Here is a 27,181-nt window from a genome sequence, read left to right on the forward strand (position 1 = left end):
CCGACTATTACTTGAAATGTAACCCAAGCCTGACAGACATTACATGGAGGCCATTGAAAGATGCACCGAGTTGGATTGACTCCAATGCGGGTCACCAGTAAAACCTGTAAGATCCACATAGATCAGTCTTCAGTGCAGCAACATCAGGAGAGAAAACCAAACTGCTGAATCTATACTCGTGAGTCCACTCGATATTATTCCCTGACAAGTCTAAGACATGCACTGCCCAACCACCATGTCAGTGGAGCTACAGGCTTTGCTCGAGTTGCTGCTGTGGAGGGAAAGGTGACTGACTGTACAGAGATCGAGAAAAGCACCATAGGCCTGAGGCACGTGATGGGAGATAAGTGAGGGGGGGTGCACCTGTTACACCTGTATGACCTCGGAGCATTGTACCAGACAAGAATTTCCAAAGCAGTCCATGTCCAAATGCAACAAGACCTGAACAATACCCAAACTTGGACTGACAAGTGGCAAGTAACATTCGTGCCACACAAGTGCCAAGCAATGCCCATCTCCAGCCAGGGAGAATCTAACCATCACCCCTTGACATTCAATGGCATTACCATCGCTGAATCTTCCACTATCAACATGCTGGAGATTACCATTAACCAGAAACTGAACTGAACTAGCCATATAAATACTGTGGCTACAAGAGCAGGTCAGGGGCTAGGAATCCTGTGGTGAGTAACTCACCTCCTGACTCTCCAAAGCTTGTCCATAATCTGTAAGACACAAGTCAGGAGTGTGATGGAATATTTTCCATTTGCCTGGATGAGTGTAGCTCCAACAGCACTCAAGAAGCTTGACACCATCCAGGCAAAGCAGCCGGCTTGATTGACACCCCATCCACAAACATTCACTCCCTTCACCACAGATGCACAGTAGCAGCAGTGTGTACCATCTATGAGATGCACTGCAGAAACTCACCATGGGTCCTTAGACAGCACCTCCCAAACCCACAACCGCCACCATCTAGAAGGACAAGGGCAGCAGACACATGGGAACACCATGACCTGGAAGTTCCCCTCCAAGCCACTCACCATCCTGACTTGGAAACATATCACCGCTCCTTCATTGTCACTGGGTTTAAATCCTGGAACTCCCTCCCTAACAGCACAGTGGGTGTACCTACACCACATGGACTGCAGCGGTTCAAGAAGGCAGCTCAGCACCACCTTCTCGAGGGCAATTAGGGATGGGCAATAAATGCTGGCCCAGCCAGCGAAACCCACATCCTATGAATGAATTTTAAAAAGTATATACAGTGAGTGAACACTCATGTCACCATTGTGCTCTCAATATTTCTTAATTTTTCTTAGCCTACCACTACATCTAGGAGTAACCCCAACATCCACAGCAGAGGTGGAGTCAGACTGCTGACTGCTATGCCTCTGTTGCCTGTGATGACCTTGGTGGGCGTCCTCTGGAGGGCTGGAGCCTGGAGGGCCCTGGCCTGCTCTGGGTCTCCTACTGTGGGGCAGGTGCACCCACCTTGGCCTGAGCAGCTGGAGTTGCTGGGGTGACAGGCAGGGGGGACTTGGAGCAGCTGGACAGTCCAGGAGAGTCCGAGGTGAGATTGGCCTGGGTGTCCAGCTGACGCTTCTCCTCCCTGTGGGTGCCCGAGGGGCCCTCCCTGACTCCGTGAGGAGAAGGGACTCGTGGAGGAGATCGAGGTGCCCCGTCCTCTTCTTGCCTGGCCATGATGGATCCCACTTATGGCTATAGCGATGATGTGCATGTCCACGCGCATATCTGGCACAAACTGCTGGACCAAGGTCTCCATGACAGTCACCATCTTTCCAACGATGTCCTCGATTACTGGCATGTCAGTGCCACGACATCAGGCAGAACATGAACAGACTCCTCCATCCTCTGCTCAAATCTGGTGACGGCCTCTGACAACCCTGCCTGCTGTGCCTCTGCCTATCTCTGGAGCTCCAACATCTCTCAGAGGGCCGATTCCAGAGGCTTGTCATCAGACCTGGACTCAGCAGGAGCCTGGCCTCCAGCAGTCCTCCGAATGTCGGTGACCATGGCTGTCACTGCCTCTGCCTGCTGTGAACCTGTATCTGTGCCGTGCTCACCAGATGGTGACCCTGAGCCTGCTCTTAAACTAGGTCCCACTGAGGTGTGTGTCTCTCCATTGGTGGAGGATGCAGATGAACAAAGTGATGGCTCTACATCTAGTGGGTCCTCAGGATCCTCATCGTGGGTGACCTGGAGGGTGGGGCTGATGCACTGGCTGATGTGTCTCCTCCTTCTCTTGCTGGTGGCTGCAATAGAGGAAAAATTAGTGATTGGTTGGAAACTCACCTACAGTAAAGAGCACTCCCAGTTTCGGTGGGTGGGTGAAGACTAGAGGATGGGGTCTCACTGGCTTGTTGGGAGATGCCAATCTCTCCTTAGGCATGGGTACGGTCCCTGTCCTCACCAGCCAGCTCTATCACCTGCTGCTCAAAGTGGCCTGAGCTCTGGCATCCCATCTCTGGTCTGGGATCTCTCCCTGTGGTTGTGGGCCATCTTTTCCTGCATAAAGACAGCAGGACAGATGCCAAGGCAGATGATGAAGCATGCCTGCCTCCTGTGTGTGCTGAGTGGACCGATGAAGACTCGACGAGGGCAGGGTGTGACAAGAGATGAAAATGTAAAAGTGTGTTTGAGAGAATCAGTGATGATGTCCCTTGTGCTGGTAAGTGCGTGAGATTCCTGTGGACTGTAACCCTGCGAATGCCTGATGGCCTTGTGAGAGTGTGAGTTGAGATTGAGGAGGAGGTTGACTTACTCTGGCGGAGTGGATGAGATCATTCATCCTCTTCCTGCACTGGAAGGCAGTCCCTCTGTTGAGCAGCGCTGCCCTGGCAACCTGCTCCCAAGGCTTTGTGGTGAGGTTAGTGGGCCTCTAGCTCCCATCACGGCTGTAAAGTATTTTGTGCCTGTCCTCGACTGGAGTGCTGCCAGTGCCTTGTCCCTGAACTTAGGGGCACAACGCTTATCTCCTCTGGGGGCTGGCGCTCACCACAGCAAGCCCTCGGCTGCAGAGAGCCAATGTGTGCACAGGTGCCGTTTAAATAGGGCATCCATAAATAGCAGCTGATGAGGTCACAGCAGGTGGGCAACCCCAGCCCATCCCGCTGCGTGACACAATGTGCTTCTCAGTTACACGTGCATAATGAGGCATGGTGATGTGGCATGGAAACCGGCCACGCCAGCCAACAGGCTCCACACCGCCTTTCCCGCTGGCCACCGCTCTCAGTCTCCGATCGGAAAATTCCGCCCTACATTTGTTCTTACCTTGTTTAGCTCCATGGGCCCTTGATTCTACATTTCAAAGGCTGAATTCTTAGCCAGCAGACTCTCGGTAGGAACATCGCAAGATTTGTCCCATTGTCAACAGCAGTAATGTAATTGTAGAAAAGTAAAACTGGGCAATCAATGAAAATTACATTACAAAATGAATATTAAGACTTTATTTTCTCCTGCCTTTACTCTTTCCTTAGTTTGGTACAATTTCTATTTCTTACATGGTTTATGAAAAGCCTACTTTTCACTGCAACAACCCCTGCACAGAACCTGAAGCATCAAATTCAATCTGAGCTCATTATGGCTTCTGCGCGAGTCCATTCAGTTTGGGTTGCATATGGAAATGAACTTCGTGCCCTGGGAAGTAATGCAATCAGAAAATGAGCCAAAGAACTGAAAAGACATGTCCCACACCGCTTCTTGGTACCTAAACACATTCAATCTGCCAATGGAAATAGTGCACTCAGTGGGGAAACTACTCTTCCATCTCCAGGATATTTATAATGCAATGGTTTCTGCTATTTTAATTATACCTTCCACCTCTTTAGCTTTGATTTCCTTTGGGTTTCCTCTTCATGTTTGTCTCCCTCCCCATTCCTCTCTCTTTAGCTTGTTTACAAGACTCTGCTTTCCATGTGACATCCTTCTCCCTCTCCTTACTACCTTTCTTATTTCATCTTTACGGGCAGAAATTTTCATCCCTGGCGGGTGTGTGCCCGAGCCGAACAGGAGTGAAATAGTGTGCGATGACGTCAGGCGAGTGTCCCGACATCACTGCGCACTCTCGCGATCTTTCGGTCAGCGGGCACGCGCGAGAGGCGGCAGCATGCCCGCCGACAATTAAGGTGCCTATTTAAAGGCCCTTAAGTAATTAATTAAGTTTCATTTTTCACTGCAGGCTCAACCATTCAGTTGGTGGGTGGGCGAATAGGCCAAGCAGCCTTTGCATTTTTAACCAAACCTCGTCCACGGGCGGGATGGGGCTTCCAAAGGTGACTAAAAACACAGTAAAAATTTCCCAACATCCTTTTCTCCATCCCCTCTTGATGTGACTGATCACATGTGGGGACGTGTTAATATCACATGTAAAAAATTGATTTTACATTTTAAAAATCCTTCAGCTCTCTGAGGCAGCTCTGTGCCTTCAGGAAGCTGTCGACGCGCACTCCCCCTGCGCATGCGCACATTTCAGCGCTCGCGCTCCTCCAGCACCCCACCCCAGCAGCGCTGAGGCTCTTAGTGCACCTTTCACGCTGCCTGGCCATCAGTTGTCCAGCCAGCGTGAGATTGCAGGCGGCGATCACTCTCACGGCCGTTCCCGGGCCTGCCCGACGAGGGGAAAATCCTCCCCTATGTTTTTTTGAGTGTTGAGCTGGTCGCCTCTGCACTGTTTATCACTGCTATTGCTTCCTTTGCTAATTACTTTTCCCTCCTTGTTTCTTCCTTTCATTTCTCCCTCCTCTTTCACTCCTGTTAGCTCCTTTTTGATTTTTTTGTTTATTTTTATCGAACGGCCATTTTAGTGGTTCATTGGTGGCATTCTTGTGCAAAACCTTCTTGCATGAATTCCACAAAAAGTATAGCACAGAAACAAACCATTCAGCCCAACTGGTTCATACTCCACACAAGTTTCTTCCAGCCCCCCCCTCACCGTATCCACATATCCTTCATGTCTTTATGTAGCTTTCCCTTAAATGCATTTTTCTTGGGTTGTCTTGGAACATTTTTGCTACATTAAAGATGCTTTATAAATGAAAGTTTTTGTTGCTATTTATGTTCTACGTTCTTATCACTCTTTGGGTACATTTGGTAGTTTCAAAATCAATAAATTTAGTGTGACGACCGTTTTTGTAGCCTGGTAAACTAACAGGGTCAGAAGCCATGTTGTACTAACCTAGAAGACATTTTAAACCCGTTATTGCATTATTGGAAACCAGCCAGATTAGCGAAGTAGAGAGCCTTAGTTGTGAAACAGTTAAAGAATAAGTAATTAATCGATAGATGTATTAGTAAGGTTACAATATAACCTGCAACACAAAGTATGTTTTATAATTACACGTAATTAACACTTGATTTTAAATATACTAATCATGAGAATTGTAAAATGACATCTCTCCAGCCAGTCTGGGGAGATAAGGTGTACTAAACTCGAAACTTTCATGACCTTGTCAAGTTAGATTAAGATGGGGAATGAATGGGTCATTATCCAGCCTCTCATTTTTGAGTGGTCTATTGTATTAAGGCATCAGGAGATACTAACAGGTGTCAGGAGTCAATTATAAATCAGCAGCCAGTTAAATTAACAAATTATTGTTCAATACTTAGGCTTATTCAAGATAAGAAAATGTGAGTTGAGGGGATAAAATTGAAGGTTTCGAGTAGCCATTTTGTTAACGTTATCCACCTTTTAGGGTTATCTTCACTTCACATCTTTGGCCTGATCAACCGAGGAAAGTTGTGAGAAGTCTGTTTGATTGTTAAAGTTAAGCTTTCTCCTCTTACTGTTGGTTTCTGCTAATTGCTGTTAATTAAGACTTTGCTTTTTACCTTTCCAACTTGTTATCTTTCTATCTTTTAATGGTTAATAAATCTTTTGAATTTACCATTTAAAAGTGTTCAGTCTTGCCAGGTGGTTAATTTTTGTAGAACCTGATAATTTAATTCACAGTTGGGGACTTATTGCAAATGATATGTACCCCATAAATCAATTCATTTCTCCTGAATTCCCAAATGGATTAAGATGTGGCTATCTTATATTTATGGCCCCCAGTTTTGGTCCCCTCGCAAATATAAACATTGTTGCCATAAAACTGCCTCATAATCTTAAAGTGCTCTTCAGTAATTCCTCAGTCTTCATTTTCTAGGGAAAGTACCTTCTACCTGTCTTTCATTCATTGCACCTATTTGCTTATATATTTCTTCCTCTGCCTCCATCTTGTTTTATTCTAGGTAGCCAGGTGGTGAAGGATAGAACTGGAGCCAATCTTTACACACTTATAAGCTTTTATTTACAGAGGTACACATTACCAGTATGCACCTTCAAACCCAACAACCACAATTTCAGTCTGTTTCCTTTTATATGAGCATGAGTGAATCCCTGATTAACGCACAACACCGGAACAGAATTAAACAGAATTAATATGCAGTTAACATCTTCTATGAGTAGATGATCTGTAGCATCTCCTATTAGCATAATCAATCTCTACTTATCTTTTAGCTTAATCTAAAAGGAGTGGAATTTACTTTGCACTTGGATCCCGCCTCCCCGGCATAAATATTGGGGTGAACCTGTCCCCACTCTGCTGGATTACACTACAGCCATTCAACAGTGGACAGGCCAATTAAATGGCCAGCAGCTCTTTGGTCCCAGCAGCGCCACTGGGAGCGGTGGCCACTGCTGGGATTGCATCCAGTCCCTAATGGCGATCATCACTGGAGCCAGATGCAGAGGTAAAAGGAGGGGTGGGGAGTGGGGAGTGGGCATGCTACTGCCAGCACCAGCCTGGCAGGCACCAGTGAGCAGGGTGAGAGGAGTGGGGGTCTGTGACGCACAGGCTAAGGGGGGGAGAAATGTTGGGGAGGATGGTTAGACCTTGGAAGGAGGCATCCGATGGGAAGGGGGTAACACCACCCCCCCCTCCGCCCCCCCCCCCAATCCCCAAACCCTGCCCCCGCCCCCTGCCTACCACCAGCCCAAACAGTGAAAGCTGCCGGGCTTCACACTTGGCACCAACTTCTACCCATTGTGAAAAAAAAATTGCAGCCATTAATTACTCACTTAAGAGCTTCAATTGGCACATGGGCAGGCGGGTGACCGGCTGCCTTCCCCACACGCATGTAAAATTGTGGGAGGTCAGGGGCAGGGGCAGGTAGGTAGCTGCTGGGAATGGTGCCCATGGCACTGTGCCCAATTTTATACCCCCTTCCCACCTGCCAACCCACCCCAGGAGATCGTCAAATTCAGTCCATGGATTCTGTTTCTATTTTGCTGTTAATTATGTCCTATTGTCATTATGTTATCTCTAATTAGTACAGCTACCCTACCTCCCATTCTGATTTCCCTACCCTTTCTTAATATATTCGAGGCTCTAATATGTAATTGTCAGCTCTGTTCTTAATGTAACCATGTTTCCATCATCCCGACAATGTTTCGGTTCCTCACGACAAGTTATTGCCTCCAGTTGCCCCCAAACATATTTCCACATTTATGTTCGGAGAGAAAAAAATGACACAGAAACACTTTGACATCTGAACCTGCCCCTCAGGCTGCATAATACAAAACATGGCAGTTAGAATATGGCCGATGCTGACACGTGTGCAATGAAGGTGTGACCAGCCGTACAACACACAATTTTCAGGTATTTCAAATTTGCGTGGACCAACAACAGCATCTTGCATTTATGTGGTTCCTTTAATGTAATAAAACATCCCAAAGTGCTTCGCAGGAGCATTATAAAGCAAAATCTGACACCGAGCCACAAAAGGAGTTATTAGGGCAGGTGATGAAAAGCTTGGTCAAAGGGGTAGGTTTTAAGAAGTGATTTCAAGGAGAAAAGTGAAGTAGAGAGGCAGAGAGGTGTAGGGAGGGAATTCCAGAGCTTGGGGCCTAGACAACTGAAGGCACAGTCACCAATAGTGGGGCAATTAAAACCAGGGTTGCCCAAAAGGCCTGAATGAGAGGAGCAGAGAAATGTATGAATTAAAGAAATGATATAGCGCGTGATAGGTGTGACCTTAGGCAGGTCTATGGAACAGCAATAATGAGAAATGTTAGTGATTTTATTCTATGAGATGATTTACCTCAGTTTATATCAATCATTCAGTTGTAGGTACTACAGGTTTGAAACAGTCTCTGAGAGACAGAATGGGACAAGGAAAGGCAACAAAACTTGCAATTATATAATGGTTTTAATCTGATGAAACATTCCAAACAACCTCACAGCAGAGATCATCAGACAAAGTTCGACACTGAACCACATAAGTGATATTAATAGTCGTTTGGTAGTACAGAACTTGAGTATTGCTGAAAAAAGAGACATGTCAAAGCTTTTCCTCTTGCACTCATCAGGACACTTTGCAAGAATACCAATATAAGGGGAAAACAACAATTTATACTGTATGTGAAGAGAGTGCTGATTGGTTGGCAAGTGGACTCTGATTGATGGAGGCGCCCTATTTCAGCAACATGGTGAATAAATGGCTCAGGCCTTATTTACAAGGTTGCCGATAAGACTAATCTTATAGCATGTGGAACTGTAAGAATCCAGGTGCATATATTGACCAGTGAAGGTAGACTGTGTTAGAGAACCCTCTGGCAGATTTTTCAACTAGTACGTCAAGGAAGGGGAGTTCATTTGACTGCTCCATGTCAAAGGTGAATTTCAGTGCAGAATGGAACACATTAAGACATGTAAGGAAATTATTACATGCAGCTGCAAATTCTAATATGTGGATGATACCTTCATGATATTTAAATCCACAGTTGCATTCGCTGACTCATTCCTCAGGGCAATGCTTTGCCCAATCAAGGTTAAGCTGCCTGGTTTAAATTTCAAACAATGCTTGGCAGTTAACTGTCAATCACCATCACTAGTGCATTCTCCATGGCAACACCTGTACCAATCAGAGTCCACTTGCCAACCAATCAGTACTTTCTTCACATACATCATAACTTGTTGTTTTCCCCCTTAGATTGGCATTCTTGTGAAATATCCTGCTGAGTGCAAGACAAAAAGCTTCAACATGTCCCTTTTTTCAGCAATACTTAAAAGATATTAGGACTGGTGATCAACATATTGAAACAAAACCTGTGCCTTACAAAAAAAGAGCTGGGTTTTAAAAATGTCTTAAAGGAGGAGAGAGGTGGAGAGATGCAAAGGCTTAGGGACAGAGTTCCCGAGCTCAGGGATTAGAAATCTGGGGGCACAGCTGTCAGACAAATAAGCACGCATATATTTTGCTGGATAAGAAATATTCTTAGCTCTTTCAGAAATGCTCATTTCGTCAGGTATATGGCAGTAGCTGGTACAGTCCAGAAACGAAAAAAATAAGAGAGTCTTTGCTATTATGCGAAAAAAATTGAGGCTAACAGTATTGGACCAGGAGCCATATTTAATTCCATTGCATAATAAATGTCTGAACATTACAGGCGTGACTTTAAAGCCCCCATTGCCCAATGAGAACAGTGCATGCAAAATAGGGATTCAAATCTGAGTCTTCCTGATGGGGTCGGGAATCCCCGAATCAGGTCCCAGCCGCCATTTTTAAAGAGCGCCCGAGTCATCCCAACTCGGTGAAAATCCAGGCCACGTCACTGGACTAGTAGTCCAGAGGCCCAGGCTAGTACTCTGGGGACATGGGTTCAAATCCCACCATGGCAGCTGGTGGAATTTAAATTCCATGAATAAATCTGGGATTGAAAGCGAGTCTCAGTAATGGTGACCACAAAACTATCATGGGTTATTGTAAAAACCCATCTGGTTCACTAATGTCCTTTGGGGAAGGAAATCTGCCGTCCTTACCTGGCCTGGCCTACGTGTGACTCCAGACCCACAGCAATGTGGTTGACTCTTAACTGCCCCCTGAAATGGCCCAGCAAGCCACTCAATTCCAAGGGCAATTAGGGATAGGGAACAAATGCTGGCCTTGCCAGCGATGCCCACATCCCATGGAAGAATAAAGAAAAAAAAAATTAATGCCCATCAACCTGATGCCAGCTCCAGCCTGGAGTTGTCCCTGGTACGTTTCAATGAGGCCAGAGAGTTAAAATGGCTCAAGTTTGACGTCAACAAGTCTGGCACTCACTCCATCAGCCCCCACGCTCACTGCAAGTTAAAATCCAGGCTTTAAAAACCCAGTTGCCAGGCAGTTGAATTCGACTCTGGGTCCCATTCTTCAGGACACTCAGATAACTGGGTAAGCGCGATAAACCTGCTGTCACATCATCAGCGAGAATGGGAGGTTTGGTATACTGCTGGGCGCCTTATACAGGATGTGTCTAATTTTAAAAGCACAAGAGGTAAAAGGACAAAAGAAAAATGATGACCCCTGTCATGACGTTTAGTTTAATTGAGTTATGAACTCCCTGTGTCTGATTTCTTTCTCTTAGTAATACCCAAAGAAGGCAGATTGCAATTCTGACAACTTAAATTTTTCTCCAAGTCGCATTGTTTTTCGAATGATAGGAAAAACAAAGTTTGAAATTAAATAAATATTTACAACACAAAGCCCTTTTTAGATATCCATCGGACTCCCATCATTTATATTGTGACAAGGTTGCATTCTGTTAGAATCAGTCCATTTTGGAACCGTCTATTGTTCCATATCCAGTAAAGAAATAGATTTCTAGCAATCTGTCATCTGCTATTTCCACACTGATTTTTTTATTCATTCACGGGATGTGGGTGTGACTGGCTAGGCCAGAATTAACAGCCCATCCCTCGTTGTCCTTGAGAAGGTGGTGGTGAGCTGCCTTCTTGAACCGCTGTGAATATGTTGCAAATATCTAGTTCATGGTTCATGTGTTTTAGAATATACCTATTAGTTTTAGAATATAACTTGTAGTTTTAAGAATTAAAGTTTTAACTTTAAAAACTGGGTTAAATGCAACATAAACAAGCTGGGAAGTTATCACACTTAAAAGGTCAGAATAGAAGTGATGGAACTATTAAGCAGCAGGTGGAGAATCTTAAACAATGCATGAAAACAGAAACTAAAAATGGAAACAGAAAAGGGAAACATAGGAAGGAAACTGCACCTCTCAGTTTCTAAGACAACAAAATCTTAACCTGGGGTTTGGAAGCCAAAACTTCTAGGCAATCTGAAACTGGTTGAGGCTATATAACGAGATGCAGGGCCATCCAAGTAGTGGTTGCAGCTTGGAACTGGTGTGAGCAGTTTGCAGCTTACTGAGCAAAAGGTAGCCAAAGTGAATGATATTTAGCTAGCTCTGCGCTGCAGGATTTTTGCTCTGCTAACTTCATCATTCACTATGCGGGTGAGGCTTAATCTCAGTTTGAATTTTGTGGGGGGAAGATTGCCTCGTTTTAAACTAGTGAAACAATCTCAGAGTCCTGTGGCAAAGACAGCAAACAACAGGCTAGCTTGGAAGTATTGAAAAAGCAAACAAAACAAGGGACTGAGGCATCTGCAGTCAAGAAATGGTAAATTAAAGTTTTATCTCTGATAATATCTGGAGCTGAGGAAAATTCTCCAGAGGACTGTGGCATAATTATGGGGTGTTCCTACAGAAGTAAATTACTTTAAAAGTGAACAAGTAAGAAGCAAACCTAAGCGCCTGGCATATGAGGGTATAAGCTATAGAATTAACTTAATTGTATTTGCTTTGTTTAATTTGTTCTGTATAAAATAAGGTTTGTGTTTTGTTTAAAAACTGAAATTCTGTGGCATCGTTCTATTGGTTACAATGAGGTGTTCAGATTTCTCTTTAAATGTTAATGGTCCCTAACTGGGTCATAACGAATGATGTAATTTTTCATCTATGATCAGTCTGAATCTAAAGTCAAACTGTGCTTTCAGGAGGCACAGGTTTAACATTTCATCGGTTTTACTAAGGAAAGAAAATGTTGATTTCTAGATGCTCTCTTTAAACACATTTAACCAATAAAAATAGCTGTCTCATTATAGGAGCACATATTGATTTAAGTACTCAATGTCAAAAATGTGCTTGTTGCACTGAAGTATAAGAGATGTGTCTTGAATCAATGGTGTCAGTTTTGCCTGAGTCAAATAGTTATGAGTTCAAATCCTACTCCAGAGACTTGAGCATGATAATCCAGATTAACGTTTTAACAAGGGACTGCTGAATTGTCAAAGGCTGGATGAGATATTAAACTGCTGCATTTAAACCACTTGCATGGGGATAAAATATCTGTGAAGTTCTTTAAGGAAGAGCAAGGGTGTATACATTAATCAACATCACCAAACCAGAATTTGTGATTATTTATCTCTGCTGTTTACGGGATCTTGCTGTGGACAATTTGACAACTGTGTCCGCTGATATTTCTACAATTACTGCAGTAGTTATGAAGTGATTTGAGATGTCTGAGTCAGAAAAGCAGGTCATAAATATCAATTCTTACTCTCAAAGTTAGGTTCATTAGACTGTGAAATCATGAATCAGATTGTTTAAATTAGCCAATGATATAACACGTCTTGCCTCAGAGCTGTGAAACATTGTCAAGTTTATCTCATTATGAAGAGCAAATGCTGTTGGTATCAGATAACGTGGCACTGAGATTTGACTGCACTGGGAAGGGGGGCCTTGCTTTGGGACCATTGGGAGAAGTTGTGGCTTGGCCACATTTCTTTCAAGAGGAATTGTTTATAAATGTGAAAAGGAAACATTTGTAAGACGACAGGGAAAGAGCAGGGCTGTGGGATTAATTTGATAGCCCTTTCCTTGCCTGGACACAATAACCACCAGTCCCTATAATTCATTGCAGGAGGAAAAGTTGGGCTTGGCAGAAGTCAGGGGTGGAGTGTGGCTTCTGGTACCATTGAGGTAGGGAAGAATCTGGAAACACTTCTGTAAGAGACATCGCAGGGAGTGAGAGATATTGGTCAGTGGTGGGGAGTGTGGCAGTGGGGGGGAACTCAGTGATTTTTAAACTGGAAGCAGGTAAGCTCGCTGGATTGGGGCTGAAACCTACTCATCCTGTCCCACAAGCAGTGCGACAACAGGACTTACCTCATGGATCCAACCATTCATGTCTCCTTTTACCTACCAGGTTTCCCAAGGCCTGCAAAAACATTAATTGAAAATAAAAAGCAGCCTCCTGAAATGCTTTTACTGGAGAATCTGCCTCCTGAGAGTGACTTGCTGACCTGCCACTTGACCCACCTCCAGCGAAACCAGAATCAAGCAGGATCGAGGTGGTTTGGGGTCAGGTTTGAAATTATTAATAGCTTATCTTCTTACTCAAGTGAAGTCCATCAATTCTGGAAGTTACAAATTTACCCAGTGAATCCATGGCCCTGGTTTTGTTGCCGAAGTCTATGGTAAATTTAATGGTGCTCAACGTTATCGATGTATAAATCACCCAGCAACTTGTTAAAAGTTAGTGCAAAAATTCGTGTTTAATGCTGTTTCCATGGGCAGAAAGTTTCATTCGGCGGTGGTCACGCCCCCGACCCGCTCGAACGTGAAATGACGCGCGTTGACATTGGCTGAGTGTGCCGACATCAACGCGCAGTCACCCGATAGTCCCTTCAGTGGGCGTGCACCAAAGCCAGCAGCGCGCCTGCCGACAATTAAAAGGCCCTGTTAAGGCCATTAAGTTATCGATGAAATTAAAATTTTCGCTAACGGTTGGCGGGCAGGCGAAAATGCCAAGCGGCCTTTGCATTTGTTTTGGAAACCTCATCCACAGGCAGGATGAGGTTTCCAAAAGGAAATTAAAAAAAAATTAAAACTTTAATTTTTCATCAATAACATCGTGCAATAGAGTCACATGAGGGGGCGAGGGGACATGTTTTATTACATTTTTATTTAAAAAAATTTTTTTTTGATATATCTCTTCATCTGCCTCAGGGAGATTATGCAGCACTGACTGCCCCCACTCCCCACCTCCCACGCACAGGCAGCACTGAACGCTGCTACTTGCGTTTCACGCGGGGCGGGCCTTAGTTGGCCCACCCCGCGTGAAATCAGGGTGCGGTGCCGATGGTGGATGGCGGTCAGCTTTCTGCCCCCACCGAGCCTGCCGAGCACCCCCGCCAAGGGCAAAATTCTGCCCCATGTTAATGCTGGGATGTGGAAATGGTCGGCGTCTTCAGTGTATTTATAATTCATGTTTCTCATAGTCGCTGCACTATATAAATGGTCTTTATGCAACCCGTGCCTTGGGGCATTTTACTACATTAAAGGTGCCATCTAAATGCAAATTGTTGAAGCTGTTGTTAGTTGGTAAATTGCAATGATGTTGAACAGCAATTTGTCAATGTTTTCGCAGTATGTAAGTGGAAGGAATGAGGCACATACTTGTCTCATACAGATCACTGAACTGATGGACATTCAACTGCCTCAGCTGGACAAATGAGAAACGAAGTCTGGTATTTCCGTACACTGCATACAGACATACCATTTTTAATAAATAGATAGGTTAATAGCTAATCATCCAGATGGATAGATAGATAAGAAGATGCTTCTTTTGGGAACAAGCACAAGGTCCCAGATTTTGCTGCGGTGATGATGGTGAAACTGGCAGTGTTTACCATCATTACTCCACTGCAACTAACAGCAACTTTGGGAGTCTGCACATGCACAGAATAACACTGAAGTCCAGGAGTGAGTCTGTACTGCTCTCTAGGGTGGGCTGTAGAGGCACCACAGACTGTAATCTTCATTACAAGCAGGAGTTGATGAGAACTTCCGCTCTAATGCTTTAGTCTGACTGTAAAAACTCTTGGAAAAGCTGCACCTTATTGAATGAGGAGTAGCTGGCTTTTTGACAGCATGCTAACTTTATAATTAGTGCTAAACACCTTCACTGGCCCTGAAAAGCTATTTTTAACATTTGTGGACTCTCACGTTTCTCCATGGGCAGAATTTCCTGTTTGACGTGCGGGGAGCGGGACCCCCTGCACATCAGCACGTAAAATGACGCATAGTGACGTTGGGCGAGCGTCCTGATGTCACCACGCGCCATCGCGATATTTTGCTGGGCGGGCACGCGATGAAATTCGACATTAATTAACGGGCTAGTTAAGGCCCTTAATTCATCAATCGACAGCAATTTTCAGGCACCCGTGCGACCTTCAGGTCGGCGCACGGGCGCAATGGGCAGGTGGGTAAGAGACTTTTTAATGAACCTCATCCACGGGCGGGATAAGAGGGCTCAGTGGGGTCGTCAATCTGCTCTGTGAAGTATTTATTGCAGAAAGTTTTTTAAACTTGCCTGTGTGATCTGCAACAGTTCAGAATGAATTCCAACAGCTTTCTCTGTACTTTGAACCTTCAGGTCAGCACTCTGCAGTCAGGAATCTTTATCAGGCCTGCAGCTTTCCAGAAGCCTCCCCTTAGCCTGGGTATGGGTTCTGACATGTCCACTGGAGGCAGCTCCTCTGAGGAGGAAGGGATGGCTAGAAGGGAGAGGAGGCCAGGAGCGCACAATCAGCCTCTAGGGGAGCCACCTTTGGGAGGAGAGGCGCAGGCACAAGGGGTGCAGGGCCAAGAGGTAGACCAAGGTGGAAGGAGCTGCAGAAGACGCCACTATCCTGCTGCCAGGGAAACAAATGGCGAAGCAGCTACCTCAATATGACTGAGGTGCAGTGCCAAAAGAGGCTCTGAGTGTCAAGGGAGACACTCAACTATATCTGTCAGATGATTGGCCCTGAGATCTCTCCTAACTGTGTGGGCGGACACCCATGCCAGCGGCTCTGAAGGTCACAGCTGCCCTCAGCTTCTACGCCTTTGGCTCCTTCCAGGGCTCGATGGGTGATCTTTGTGGTGTCAAGCAGGTTATAGATGCTCTGTTCAGACAGACATTGACCTTCATCCACTTCCGTTGGGATCAGGCAAGTCAGACACAGCGAGCCAGAGGCTTCGCGGCCATTGCTGGCTTCCCCCGTGTCCAGGGTGCTATAGACTGTACACATGTGGCCATCAAGGCGCCAGCAGGTGAGCCCGGTACCTTCGTCAACAGGAAGGGCTTCCACTCCATGAACGTGCAGATAGTGTGTGATCACAGGATGCTGATTCTACAAGTCTGTGCAAGGTACCCACGCAGCTCCCATGACGCCTACATCCTCAGTCGGGGCTCTTCAGTGCTCCAGCCCGGCTGGAGGGATGGCTGCTGGGTGACAAGGGCTATCCCCTCAGAAGGTGGCTCATGACTTCTCTCCGCCATCCAAGAACAGAAGCTGAGCAGCGGTACAATAGGAGCCACGGCTCCACAAGGGCTGTGGTGGAGAGAACCATCGGTCTTCTCAAGATGCGCTTCCGATGCCTGGACCGCTCAGGGGGCGCACTCCAGTACCCCCCAGATCATGTGTTGCTGATAGTGGTTGCATGCTGCGCTCTACACAATCTTGCGCTGGAAAGGGGGGATGCAGTGGACAATGAAGACATTGACGCAGTGGATGCGGCTGCACACGATGAGTCCAGCACTGATTCTGAGGATGAGGAAGCACAGGGGAATGCTGAGGGGATAGACGCTGACCTGGTACTACACCAAGGAGGCAGGGACACCCAGGAGACTTTAATTTAATGAACCTTCAGCTAGCACAACACAAATGGATCAGCAGGACCAGCCTTGCCTGGTGCTTCCATACTCAGCACTTAAGTGCTAAACCTGCCAGGTCATCAGCTGCAAGTAAGGGCTTTGGACATAAACTTGAATGTCCAAATAAACACTCTTGACATTTATCTTAAATATACAAATGCAGAACAAAGGAGCAACCCTCAGCCATGGTAACACATCTGGTTTTTATTTTAACCATCAGAAGTTCTCACAAATCCAAAACAAAACGTTAATCAAGCAGAAAAAAATTATAAGGACCTAATCTCAGTCCAACACAAAAGCACCAGTGAGAAACCCGTGCTGTGCCTAAGGTGCCTTATGTTTACGTTTCCGGGTGCTACGTCTTGGTGCTGCCCCCTCGCTGGGACTGGTATCTGAGACAGCTGCTGACTCTGCTGTCCTGTTAGCCTCGATGACCTTGGTGGTCGTCCTCTGGCCCGTGGAGCCTGTGCTGGCCCCGCCTGGGAGGGAGCTGCCAGTTCCACAGCTGGCACCTCCCCAGTCGTCACAGCCTCAACCGATGCAACGGTCACTGGCAGAGGGGCAGAGGAGCTGGTGCCCTCATCCGGAGCGCCCTGAGAGGTGCCCGCAGAGACGACAGGCAGCTGCTCCGCGACGTGAGGTCACCCTGGACCTCCCTGCTCACCGTCGATGGATGGGCAACGGGCTGGGAAGCTTGAAGCCCACACCATCTCCCACACTGGCACTGACCAGCTGTGGCCACCGGCACTGTGAGTGCTGCAGGTCCGAGCGTCACCCCAGGAGAAGCTGATTGTTCTCCTGGAGGCCCCTCTCCACGAGAGTCACCACTCTCTCCATGGAGGAAGCTTGACGCTCTGACATGAGGCTCATGGCATCACTCATGCTCCACGTGGACTCCTCCACCATGGACACCAAGTGAAGCAGAGTCTCACGCAACACTCCCAGATGCTCCCGCACATCTGGCCGCATTTCCTGCAGCTGCTGCATCGTGGACGACTCCAGAGACACATCATCAGGCACCGACTGAGCATGTGCCTGGTCCCCTGCAGTCCTCTGACTGCTGGTGCCATGGGCACTCTCTGTCTCTGCCAGCTCCTCCAGCGATTGTGAAGTGCCCTCTCCACTGTGCCCCAGGACATTAACCGATGTTGCAATGCCCACCGAGGTGCTGGTACCTGTACGGGTGCCTGCCCCGCAGAAATAGTGTGATGCAGGTGACAATTGAGGGCCCTCAGATGTGCAAATGCGCATCTGCGGTTCCTCCTGGCGTCCATGCTCTGATGATGCTGAAATGAGCAACAAGGACGGTGGATCAGTTAGCGTGCACACGGTGACACACTTCATCCCTTTCCCCCTGGCTCATAATGTGCTCAACCTTCCAGAACCAATGGACACGAACATTGGTGGGGTGGCGAATAGTGCGGAGGATAGCCTTACATTACAGGCGGATACAGACGGGCTGGTCAGGTGGGCTAAGGAACACCAAATGGAATGTTATGTGGATAGGTGTGAGGTGATGCACTTGGGCAGGACAAACAAGGTACGGGAATACATGAGGAATGGTAGGACCATGGAAAGTAAGGAGGATCAGAGGGACCTTGCTGGGCATGTCGGCTGGTCCCTTAAGGTAGCGGGACAGGTACATAAGGCGTTTAAGAAGGTAAATGCCATACTTGCCTTTATTAGCCGAGGAATAGAATATAGGAGCAGGGAGGTTATGTTCCAAGTGCAGAAAACGCTGCCTAGGCCACAGCTAGAGTTCTGTGGGCAGTTGTGAAATGCGCTTCATGGTAGGGATGTGATTGGAGTGGAGAGAGTGCAGAGGTCGCTGACCAGGATGCTGGCTGGGCTGGAGAGTTTGACTTATGAGGAGACATAGCATAGACCTCCCCTGGAGCAGAGGAGATTGAGGGGTGACATGATTGAGGTTTTTAAAGTTATGAGGGGCGATAGAAAGGAACTTTTCCCCTTGGCGGAGGGATGAGTAACCAGGTGGCATAGATTTAAGGTAAGGGGCAGGAGGTTGACAGGTGATGTGATGAGCATCTTTTGCACACAGAGGGTGTTGGGAATGTGGAACGCACTGCCTGAATGGGTGGTGGATGCAGAAACCCTCCTAACATGTAATAAGTATTTGGATGTGCAGTTGTGATGCCATGGCATACAAGGCCATGGGGATAGTGCTGGGAAATGGGATTAGGAGATTTAGGAAGGTGCTGGACACACAAATCTTCGAAGGGCCGAGGGACCTTTTTCTATGATCCACACCCCTGACTCTATCAGTCTGTGACCGAGCAATGTTGCAACAATAACAAATCAAACAATCATCAGCGTTATGGATGGTGGGAGGACATAGCGGATCTCACTGTTGGCCTCACATACCTGGCCGTTCCACCCCAGCCTCAGCGACACCAGTTGACCTGGGCGCATGGCGCCTCTCAAGCTCCAGGGCATTCTGTTGGAAGTGGCTTAACATCATCAGGTGAGCCTGGCCGCCTCCAGTCCTCGAACATTCAGATGCATTATGAGCATTCTTCTCCTGAGAAACAGAGAAGGCCATTCATTGTGGCAATTTGCACATGGACTCTGCACACGCACACTGCATCCCAACCACAGTGGTCCATATCAAGCCTCCAGTGCCTCCCCTCCCCGCTACTGCTGATCAGTCACACAAAAATAGTACACCTGCTCCCAACCCCCCCAATGGCCACCTTGGACAGATGCTATGTACATCACTTTAGGAAACACACGGTCTTTGCTCCCATGGCAAGGTGGCACAACTACATGCAGCGTCGAGGGCAGCTGGTGGTTCTTGGCCACGACACCTTGAGGCTCCCCTTCCACCATCTCATCACCATGAATAGGACATGTGTTTGAGTTCTGAGTATGTGCCGAGCTGCATCTCCTGCAGGTTGCCCCCAGGCTAGTCATGTGGGACTAAGAGAAAAACATGGTGCGGAGGAGAACTCATCTCCTCATGAACCACTCAGGCTGATCTAAGGATGGGCACTATCTGCTTGCCCACTTAGCGTACGAGAAATGCCCAACATGATTCAATGCAGTTACAACAGTAACACTTGGTGGGGGGGGAGGCCGAAGAGGGTAAGGCTACCTGCTGGATTAAATGCCCAACACCAACATGGTGCTCACCCTTCCAGAGTGCAATGAATCGTTGAAGCTCTTATGGCACTGGATCCAGGTGTGCCGCACCATGTCGCGGGAGCTCACCACCTCCTCCCAGGCACGTTTCGTCATGTAGGGGGGCCTCTTCCTCCCATCCTAAGGGACCAAAACCTCCCGCCGTGCTGCCACCTCCTCGAGGAGGGCAGCAAGGCAATCCCAGAAAAGCTAGGGGCTCATTGGCCACCCCGCTGGCCTACCCTGCAACCTGCCCTGCTCCTGGGGCAGACCCTGCAGCCTAGCCTGCTCCCCTGCCCTTCTCTCCAGCCTGGCCTGTTCAGCTGACCCCTTGCGGTTTGACCTGGAGCAGCCTACAGGAGGCTGCCAGGCCTTCCTTTAAACAGGCTGCCAGGTCACCATTGGACCCGGCGGCCTGTACACGCCCACCACCGCCCACACACTCCCGCTCTCCACGGGAGTCAGCATATATGCTGGGCAGGCCTTAATTGGTCCGCCCATGTAAAATGGCGGCGCGGGCCCAATCACGGGCGCCGATCAGGTCCACACCCGCCCACGCCTGCCCCAGTTCCGCACCCACCCCGGACAGGCAGAAAATTCTGCCCCATGATTAAAAAAAAAATTTGCATACTTTTAAAAACTTATAATTGCTTTTAATTGTTTGTTTATCTTTATTTTAGCTTCTATGTTAATCCGATCATAATCATTTATTTTGCTACCTGGAAAATTAAATTGAAAGGGAATGACATTAACGGTACTTTGTACTTCCTGGTTTGCTGAGTATGAATACGTCAATGTGACTGGGTGTTATGTGCTCGCTGACATCACTGTGTCTGCACGCCAAGACATCCCCTTGACTTGGCTACAGATTTAAACTGCTACCGGAAGGGGAAAAGCTAGGGCATTAATATCGTTAGATCTTTGGTAGCAGCTTTCATTGAGGTCAGTACGAGGTCACCCTTGCTTCATCACTAGCCGCAAAATCTAGACCAATATAATAAACATTCTAACTCCTGCCGCTAACCAGAAAGGCATCAGGAGCGGTTCTGCATGTGCACTTGACCCACACTTGCAATCAGCATCAATTTCACTGCAGCAAATAACCGAGAGGAAACAAAAACATAATATTCCAGCAACAAGTCATTCTTGTTCCCAACCTCTTATGGGACTTCAATCTCAATGTGAGTGCTGCCTCTTTACACTAGACCCAGTGCGGTAAGGCTCTGTGTAGGTATTTCCTAAATAGCTCTGTAGGTAATGGGACTCTTGATCCCCGGGTCATTATTTGGATTCCAGGGTCATTATTTTTCTTAAACATTTTATTAAAATTATTTTTTTTGCCAAAAAATGTTCTTCAACTAAATATATCCACATTGGAAGTTGAGAATCTCATTTACTGAAATTGCCTGACTATCGATCTTCATCATTGACTGAATTTTCAGAAGCATGTTTTACAGAGGGAACAGTTGATAAATCACAGGTAGAGTGGATACAAGATCTTGCAATTGGTTAAGGACTGCACAGGAGTAAAAATGGGTAACTTGAACTTTATTGTTTGTCTGCGTCAAGCCAAATTGCTTGTTTTAATGCTGCCAGTTGACACTGATACTGCAACTGAACATGTGCAGGATGCGCTCCCCCTAGTGTTGCAGTGTAAATAAACACAGCCTATTAAATAAAAACCTCAGTAATGACAACTCTCAGGAACCATCTACTTGCCTTTAAACTTTTCTGACATAAATTTGCATTACGAGCTGTGAGAGAAAGTGACGACCAATTGATTGATTGATTCTGACAGGCTTCAGTTTCACTGAAAGCCAAAGTGACAGGCCCACTCTGCACCCTTTAGTGTTTCTGACAGCATCCAATCACACTTTTCAACTGAGATGGTTTGTTGATATGGTGACAATCGCAGTGAATGGACTTTTCTTGTGAAATGTCAATGAGTTGGCGCATTGGTTCAAACACTGCCTGCCATCTCAAAATATAACTTATGAGCATTTAAAGTGTTACAAGCAGACCAGTTCCTAGGCTGACCAATTATTCCAATTTTCTACTCATGTACTGCCTTGCTTAAACAAGTTGCAATATTACATAACTTTTCCTCAGTGTAAATTGCTGGCATATTCAGGTAAAATTGAATTTAGTGTAAGTTCTGATAGGTTTTAAAAGCAGCCTTGTTCATTACAGCTCTCTGTTTCGCTATTGTATGTATCGTAAATGTGTATATAAGCCAAATGTGTTTAATTTTAAAGAGGGAAAAGGTACAATGCAGCAAACATATCCTCACCGGTTAATCATTGAACAGTTGAGTCAGGGAAGAATTCAGCAGAACAGAGATAAATTTCATTGTGTTTCAAATCTGTTTACGTGGCGAGAAATATATCACCATAAATCTGATGTTTTCCGACTTTGAGTCTGTCTTGCAGGGTTCTAAGAAATCTGGTTTAAATACTCCATGTATTCCGTAGGCTTTAGTTCCCTTCGGGGTAGAATGTCAGGAAGCTCCAACCTTTACAGTGAAATGACAACAGCAGGAAATTGTCCTTTTGTCCCTTGCCTCCTGCTTGGCAGGTGACAACATGAGGACTCTCAAAGTGCACAAACTGCCGGGAGTGACACAGTTCCACTGACAAGGAAGCGCCACTTAACAAGTTGGTCCATTCCTCCCATCTAGACTGGCTGCATTGGATTATTTTCCTCTTGCTGGCATTTTATTGTCTCGTTTCACCCCGGGCATGTCTTAAACACTGAGTTAATTCTATTTAAGTTTAATTTAAAGGCATATTAAAAATTTAAAGGTCTATTTATCAGCACCAGCTGATATTGTTCGCAAGGAAATTTGTCTATAAGATTCTAATACCAGCCCTGCAATAATGGAAAACAATGAAGGCGATGTACGTGGCAATGCCTGCGTAACACACAATTCCTGAGCCAAAAAACACGGCTGGATGAATCAAAGCAAGTACGTACATTAGGACAGTGGGCAACAGTAGGCAAGAGACTGATGTCAGACAACATATAGCATGCTGTTAAGTCCTGCCATTCCACTACACAGCTTGTCTCCTGTACCAGGCAATGGGAATGACAGCAGAGATGTGCCTGAGGGACTAAAGCTTAACAAGGGGTCATGGGCAAGGATGTGCTGTCTCCTTCACAAAGATCTCTGCTAAATATATATGAGCAATCCATTTGACACTGCCAAAGGGCATGAAAATCTGCATTGAGTGTCATGCTCTTTTCCGGCTAGCAGTGGGGACATCTACAATGTCAGCCCAGTCTGCTGCTCAACTATATTCAGACTTATTAAATGAATATTTGCATCTGTTTTACAGTAGAGGAAGAGGACAAAATACTAGCAGTACACGGGAACATAACATGTCAGCAGGAATAACTTTGGAGAGAGAAGCAAAGATTCTCAAGAAGAGTCTTACGGACTTGAAACGTTAACTCTGTTTCTCTCTCCACAGATGCTGCCAGCCCTGCTGAGTTTTTCCAGCATTCCTGTTTTTGTTTCAGATTTCCAGCATCTGCAGTATTTTGCATTTATTGTAGAAGGGGTAACTCACTGGACTCGAATAAATTTCAAAAAAATCTAATGAGGGAAACAATGGTTTGGGAGTCGGGCTGTAACATGCTATTCCATCGTACTGTCAAGGTCTGCTTTTTCTAAGATGTAATATTGTTTTTTTTTTGCTGTTATTCAAGAAAAGTGCAGTCAAACATTCTGGTGTTGTAGAGCTAGAGAGAGAGAGACCACAGCTTCATGGAGAATTCTTGCTGGCATCATATGAGGTGCTACTATATAATGCCAGTTATTAGTTCAGGGGAACATTTACTCACACACTGAGTCGTTCTAAGAATGAGAGGGGATCTCAATGAAGCATACAAAACGGTTACAGGGCTGGAAAGGTTAGATGCAGGATGGATGTTTCTCCTGGTTGGGGGAGGAGGGGAGGTCTAGAGCAAGGGGACACAGTCACTGAATAAGAGGTAGGCCATTTAGGACTGAGATAAGGAGGAATTTCTTCACTCAGGTAGTTGGTAAAAATTTGGATTCTCTACTCCAGAGGGCTGTGGAGGCTCAGTTGTTGAATATGTTCAAGACAGAGATCGATAGATTTCTAGATATTAAAGATATCAAGGGATACGGAGATAGTGCAGGAAATGGCATTGAGGTAGAGGATCAGCCATGATCTAGTTGAATGGCAGAGGAGGCTCGAGGGGCCGAATGGCCCACTCCTGCTCCTATTCCCAATGTTCCTATGTACTGATGCCAGCTGGTGAACAGGGTGATGCAGTCCATCCTTTGCCCTGTTAGTTCACCATTGCTGATGAACCTTTACTGAATTATAGGGTACATGAGCCTTCAGTCACATTCATGGAGCAAAGCATTACAATAGCAATTGTTTCCTTCCCATCGTTAAAATTAATTTCAAATACTGAAAATGTCCAGCTAAATTATATGGGCTGGATATAACTAACTGCATCAGATTTTAATGGCATTGCAATCTTGCCAATGAAAATAGTTATTGGAGACAGAACAAGACCTATTTGATCTTTCAACTCAAAAGCATCAACAGCATTTTGAAAGTTGGTTTCTTGGCTATCAGCCAAAGTTACATCCTTTTAATCAGCAGGATGGCATAATGCCATAGGGGATAGTTTTCTAAAATATATAACAGTGTGATATATCCCTGTAATAACTTTTCCAATCTCAACTCAGTGAAAAGCTTTCTTCCTGTCAGCTAGCCCCTTCACAGGCCCGCTGTTATTATTGTAAAGTATGCTGGTCGCAATATGAGTCACAATTATTTTACAGTGAAGATCAGTCAGGACAGGGGGCTGAACAATGTCAGGGGTGCAGGGGAAGTGGAAAAGGGAGGGGGGGGGTTACGTTGCAGAAACTGAATTTAACACTTTATAAAGTTAATAAGGCTGGCACTTGTTATGAAATAAGAATGTGAAAGGTAGGCAACAGCATTAGGACATTAAAATACCAATTAAAGTATTATAGGTGGGGGGCTTTGTTCCACAGGGCAAAAGGTGTTAATTTCATGACTTCCTCTATACTATCAGATTTCTTATCCAGCATTTCCCTTATAATCTGGATCCCTCTGTAACCTTGACCCACCATGTCACGGCAGCCTCCTTAAAGCCAAATCTCCATCTGAACATCCGTTGCTCTAACCCTGCCTGCCTGCCCGTTCCCTTTTCCTTTCTCCCAATGCTTGTATCGAAGTTTTCAACTAGTTTTAACTCGGGATAGAGGGGAGGGTGTGCAATGAACAGCGTGAACTGGGGAATAGAAACTTAACTTGATTTAATTGAGGTCAAAGTGCCAGATTGAATTACTAAGAAAGAAAGGAATGCCAGTATGAAATAGAAAAAATGAAGGAGAAAGAAGTGTCTGGGTGAAAGGGTGGAGATTTGGATGGGGTCCTTTGCCTTTGCAAACTGGGTCCGGAAGGGATAGAAAGCATTTGTGAGTCGTGTTCACTCCAGGAGAGTTAATTAGGGTGGCTCTTAGTGAAGAGAATATCTGGTTTATTTGGTCAAAATCAAAATGTCACTTTAATTTAATTTTAATTTTATTAAGAAATTGTTCATTTTGAATACTATACATTGAGCTTGAGTTCTCCGTTTTTAATGTTAAGATACAATATTGTGCATCCCTTCAATTTCAGGCTACAGAATCTATGCAAATATATGTTTTTACATGTCAGGGTTATTCTTGATCTATGAGCATCTTGGGAGCTGTGTCTGGTTTTTCTACATTAACTGTCAATATATTACAATAACCATCAATACAGTACATTAACCACCGCCTGTTTTAAACTACCACCCAAGACCAATTTAAACCAAAGATTCAATGGCACTATTTGAAGGTGACTAGACATTTCTACCACTGATCTGGTCAATAATCTTCTCTCCATTGACACCATTAGAGCTCGATTAAGAATTTTTCATTTCATTGTTGACTGTAAGACCTTGCAGGGTTCAATTTGGCTGTCATGTTTATGCTTAATAGTGACTGCACTTCATTGTATTTCATTGCTTGGGGATGTTTCCAAAAGAAGTGTAAGATTATATATTGTGATGAGGCTGTGTCCCTTTATTTTTGAAAATATGAGTTTCCAACTTTTAACTGACTGGAAAGTTTGCAATTTGAGCTGAGATAGAGCAAACTGTTTAGAAATACAAGGTCACATTCCGAGGTGAAGGTGAGAAACCAACAAATCACCCTCAGGGGAGTGTGAAGAGAGAGACATTTCCCATAATCCAGACACCCATCGAAACTCTTAACTGTCCAAGGAAGAGACATTAAAAATGCAAAGTACTGGATATTGAAACAATGGCTGCCACAGACAGACCAACCCAAAACCTCTTGGAAGTGCACAAAGGGTGAAGTATTTCAAGGAAAGGCTGCCAGCCACTGCAGAGAGATTGCAAGAGACACAGGTGGTGCCAACAAAGTCTTCAGCAGACAAAACAAGCTAATGGCTGCTCCCTCTCTCTCTCTTTTGGAATAAGCGTGTTGCCCAGTTTGAGAAGCCAACTCTACCAGAAACCTACCAGTGAACGAAGATCTTGGAACAATTACAACATCTTCTATATCTGACTGCATCCAAGAAACCAGCTAATCGAAATGGACCACGGCACTTAAAATCTATGCCTCAAGGACAATCAAAGGAAACTTAACTAAATATTCTTTTACTTTTTTTAAAAATTGGACTCTAACTCCCCTTATTTCTGATACTTGTGTGTGTGTGTGTGTCTGGGCCCTAATGACTGCATGATGACTGAATGCTTGACGTCTTGACGTTTTTATTATTTTTCTTCGGTTTAGTGGTTAATAAATTGGATCTTCCTTTTATTCAGGAAAACCTTGTTTGATTGGCTCCATATTGCTCACAGCTTAAATAGTTATGTACATTCTGATCTGGAAAAGGCACATTCTCGTGACAAAGAAATTTAGGGCCGAATTTCATCCCTGTCGGGCGGGCTGGGCAGGGGTGCTTGGGAAGCCGGCCACTGCCCACCATCGGGGCAGGAAGGCAATTGCAAGCTGGCGGGCCAATTAAAGCCTGCCCAGCATGAAACGCGAGCAACAGCGCTCAGGGTTGCCTGTGCTGGATGGGGGGGGAGGGGAGTGCTGGGAGGGGAGGGGGGGTGGGGGGAATGGAGTGCAAGCCAGGCGAGCATGACCTTCGTGCATGTGGGCGAGCGGGCGCTTCATAATCTCCCTGAGGCACGGAGCCACCTCAGGTAGATGAAGAGATATGAAAAAAAAATTTTAAATGTAATGAAACATGTCCCCCCATGTGTGACTCTGTCACATGAGCAGGGACATGTTATTAATTAAATTTTAACATTTTAATTTTATTTTTATTTGCTTTTGGAAACCTCATCCCGCCCATGGACGAGGCTTCCAAAAAAGCACAAAGGCCGCTTGGCCTTTTCGCCTGCCCGCCAACCGTAAGGTTGGACAGGCA

The 27,181-nt window shown here is 45.7% G+C and overlaps 1 long non-coding RNA gene across 1 annotated transcript in view; it reads left to right on the forward strand.

Moving 5' to 3' along the window:
• Positions 1-11,401: 11,401 nt before the first annotated feature.
• The window catches only part of LOC144690068 (uncharacterized), a 101,534-nt gene continuing 85,754 nt past the window's right edge, over positions 11,402-27,181 (forward strand). The window contains exons 1-2 of the long non-coding RNA XR_013578745.1: positions 11,402-11,465; positions 13,053-13,207. This is a non-coding gene — a long non-coding RNA (uncharacterized LOC144690068). The remainder of the gene's footprint in view (positions 11,466-13,052; positions 13,208-27,181) is intronic.

This window comes from Cetorhinus maximus, chromosome 14 (genome assembly GCF_964194155.1).
Source record: "Cetorhinus maximus chromosome 14, sCetMax3.hap1.1, whole genome shotgun sequence".
Lineage (NCBI taxonomy): Eukaryota > Metazoa > Chordata > Chondrichthyes > Lamniformes > Cetorhinidae > Cetorhinus > Cetorhinus maximus.